The sequence below is a fragment of the Pan paniscus genome, chromosome 17 (genome assembly GCF_029289425.2).
Source record: "Pan paniscus chromosome 17, NHGRI_mPanPan1-v2.0_pri, whole genome shotgun sequence".
Classification (NCBI taxonomy): Eukaryota; Metazoa; Chordata; class Mammalia; order Primates; family Hominidae; genus Pan; species Pan paniscus.
Window position 1 is genome coordinate 25738624 of NC_073266.2, and position 4002 is coordinate 25742625.

General features: G+C 51.8%; 1 non-coding gene across 1 annotated transcript; it reads left to right on the top strand.

Annotated features, from left to right (window-relative positions):
• Positions 1-3021: 3021 nt before the first annotated feature.
• LOC112437859 (U6 spliceosomal RNA) lies at positions 3022-3125 on the top strand. The gene has a single exon (XR_003026360.1). It is a non-coding gene; the product is annotated as a U6 spliceosomal RNA (small nuclear RNA).
• The last annotated feature ends 877 nt before the right edge of the window (positions 3126-4002 follow it).

Sequence of the window (4002 nt, forward strand, 5' to 3'; positions counted from 1 at the left end):
GACAGATGAAAACTTTGGGAAATTCCTAATTGTGTGTGTGCATGTTTGTACGTTTGGAAGGGAGTGGAGAACTTTTAAAAGTTTTTCTTCTGGAGTTTTGCAAATGTTTCCAAATTGAGGAATTTTTTTTTAACCCTTGGGTCCCCGCCTCCCCACTGCTCTCTCCACCCCAGTGCTGCTCCTCGGCCTTCTTGTGGGTCCCGACACCTCTTTACACAGCCACACGCCCAGGGAGCAGATGAGGAGGCCACAGCCCAACCCCTGCGCTCCCATTTCAAACTATGAGCCTGAGATTAATCAGCCACCTTCTCCTGAGTCCTCAACACCCTTATTTAGGCTGTTTGTTTCCATTGCTTAATTATTGACTCCAACGAGTGCTACCTTAACCCATCCGGCCGGCCCGAAGTCTAGTGTGGGGAGCCCGAGAGCGGAGGGCCTGTGCCATCCCTGGAAGAACCCTTCCTCCAGCTTTAGTCTCTCTCTCTAAGAAATCCAGCCATCAAGTGGTTTAAAAGAAAGTGTCTACTTCAGAAGCTTTGGTCGTTTGCTGAAATAGCCACCCTTTCAGTGCTAGCCCTTGGGCTGGAATTTAAGTCCAGGGGTCTGATCGAGCCAGAAAGTAGGTGTCAGCGTGGCTTCCGGAAGTCCGTTGTCACTTGGATTTGACAAGGGACAAGCCGACCTGCTGGTTTCTGGGCTCCTGCTCGCTGTGCGCTCTGCGCTGTCTGCAGGGATTGGTGCCCGCGGAGTGCGCTTTGTCTGGAGAAACTCAGTGCTCGAAGAGTGAGGAGACCGGGAGGAAACCTTCCCCCTGCAAAGCTTATCTCCCTTCCCTCTCATCAGAGGCGGGGCCCCGCAAGACACAAGGGATTTCCCCGCAGAATGAAGCAAGGCCTCCCCAGGACATGGGGACAGTTCTGCTGTGCAAAGCCTGAATTCACGTTTCTTTCCTAAAGTGGCTCCCAGTCTCTCTGCAGCCTTGGCCTCTCTTTGAATCCCAGCCCTGACTTCCCTGGTGTCTGTTGGCCACTCCTTTCTGGGAGCCGGCAGGTGAAGCCCTGACCTGTGAGCCCGGCCTGGGGCTCTCCAGGCTCTGGGCCCCCTACCCTCCCGGTCTGTGGCCCTCACTCCTCCTGGGCGAGGCTGTTTGTGACGCGGTGTGTCCAAATGCACACAAGCCGCAAACCAAACTTACAAAAGCGTAGAGGACACATTCTCTTCTCCTACCTTAAAAAATACACCATGGTATCTGGAAAGCCAGGTTCCAGTTTAGAATTCTCAGGCTAGGCCGGGCACAGTGGTTCACGCCTGTAATCCCAAAACTTCCAAAGCTGACATGGCAGGATTGCTTGAGCCCAGGACCTCGAGACCAGCCTGGGCATTATAGTGAGACCCTTGTCTCTACAAAAACTTAAAAAATTAGCCAGGCATGGTGGTACATGCCTGTACCCAGCTACTCCAGAGTCTGAGGTGGGAGGATTGATTGCTTGAACCTGGGAGGTGGAGGTTGCTGTGAGCTGTGATCATGTCACTGCACTCCAGCCAGGGTGACAGAGTGAGACCGCGTCTCAATAAAAATAAAATAAAATAAAATAAAATAAAAAAGAAATCAGTGGACTTCTTGGGCTCCTCGTTGATTTGCCTCAGGGCGTGGAAGTGCGGGGGCTGGTCTCAGCCTGCAGTCCTCACTTTCAACACCCGCCTTTCTCCCCACCTCCAATTCTGTCCCACGCCGAGATGGGTCTCCAGTACATGCCTGTGGACACTTCAGTCCTCACCCACTCACAGCCATCGCAGGCCGCCCTGCAGGAAGAAGGGGCCCTAGGAGTAGGTTTGGGGAGGTCTGGGCAGGGACTCCTGAGGTCTGGGGGCTGAGGTGCCATCTAGGAGCTGTGGGCTCATCCCAGTGGCCCTGTAGGGAGGGGGCAGGCAAGGACAAGGCCCCTCACCTGGGTGGAAGGCAGTGATGGCATTCATGACTTGGTGCTCTGGGCGAGCCACATTACCCGTGCACTCCTGTCTGCTCACTTTCCTCCTCCTCTTGCCTGTCTCTTCTGTGCCTTTGATCACAGTCTTGCTTCTCTGAACGCCTCCTTCTGTTTCATGCATGTGTAGAGAGGATTCCGGGCTCACTGCCCAGATTTGAATGCTGGTGTTTACACGCACCTGGACCGTGGGAGATGGCTGATGAGTGGTTTCTTCCTCTCTCGCCCTTTTCTGGGCTGCACCAAGGAAGAAGACAGGAGGGTCTCGTCCTCTCCAAATGCTGAGAAGTCCCTGGGGAAGGGGACCCGGAGGGGCCGATCGGGATCTTGAACTAGGCTGGTAATGGCCGTGAGTGGTGTTATTTTCAACTAAACCCCCAAATCTGGAAAAATGAATGACATCAGACCCTGGTGTTTTTATGTGACGTTCCTCTTGGTGAATAAAATATGGAGTTTCTCCAGAAAGAAGTGGATATTTCACCTGCCAACTGTGCAGGGAGAGGCAGAGGCCGGGACAAGAAGTGGAGAGTGGGAGGGTGCCATGGGGAGGCTGGGAAGGCTGGGGTGCCCCAGTGTTGACTCTCTCTAGGCCCTGGGAGTTGCCACGTGGACTTCAAGGACTGGAACACACTTCCTGCTCCCCACTGCCTCGCTGGGGAAGGGAACCTGCGGCTCCCAGCAGCAAGCCAGGCAAGCAGGCATCAGTTCTGAGTTAGGCTGAGAATAAGCTCTCCTGCTATCTGGCGCCTTCAGTGAAGCGTTGTCAGAATTTACTCTCTGCAGGTTCTCCTGGAAAGGGCAGCCATGGTCCTCCTGATCTGGCGAGTGGGCACAGGGGCCAGTATCGATGGGTGAATGAATGTAACCATGATCCGTGGTGTTCTTAGGTTAGTCGGCCTGAGCAGTCTTGGTTACAAATGGGGGAGTCAAAGTTTATAAAGGCGGCCTGGGGACCTGCTAAACACTAGACTGTGTTTGCGCAGTCAAGTTAAATGTATTCTCTTGGGTTCTAATTCTTTTGGAAAATAATATTTCGTGCTTGCTTTGGCAGCAGTATACTAGAATTGGAATGATACAGAGAAGATTAACGTGGCCCTGCACAAAGATGACATGCAAATTCATGAAGCGTTTCATATTTATTTATTTATTTATTTTGAGACACAGTTTCACTCTGTCGCTCAGGCTGGAGTGCAGTGGTGCAATCTTGGCTCATTGAAACCTCCGCCTCCCGGGTTCAAGTGATTCTCTTGCGTCAGCCTCCCGAATAGCTGGAATTACAGGCGCACATCACCACACCCAGCTAATTTTTGTATTATTAGTAGAGGCAGGGTTTCACCATGTTGGCCAGGCTGGTCTTGAACTCCTGACCTCAGGTAATCCTCCTGCCTCAGCCTCCCAAAGTGCTGGGATTACAGGTGTGAGCCACGGTGCCTGGCCTAAAAATAATTTTTTTTTTGAGACGCATTTCATGATCTTGGAAAAAGGACAGAAGTGGATGCCAGTAAGCAAAAACACTGTCACCCAAACAGCTACTGGGTAGACTTTTTACCTACAAAAGTACACGCCCTACTTGGCTGTTGACTTGTCCATTTTCTTTCTTTCTTTTTTTTTTTTTAGACGGAGTCTTGCTCTGTCACCCAGGCTGGAGTGCAGTGGCGTGATCTCAGCTCACTGCAAGCTCCACCTCCTGGGTTCACGCCATTCTCCTGCCTCAGCCTCCGGAGTAGCTGGGACTACAGGCGCCCGCCACCACGTCTGGCTAATTTTTTGTATTTTTAGTGGAGATGGGGTTTCACCGTGTTAGCCAGGATGGTCTCGATCTCCTGACCTCGTGATCTGCCCACCTAAGCCTCCCAAAGTGCTGGGATTACAGGCATGAGCCACTGCACCCGGCCAAAATTTTTTTTAAAGAAAAATAATATTTCACATAGAGTATTAAAATAATAATATTTGATCAACCAGAGAACCATGCTCACAGGCCAAATGGCTATGAGAGGAGCCTGTTCCAGAGAGTCCC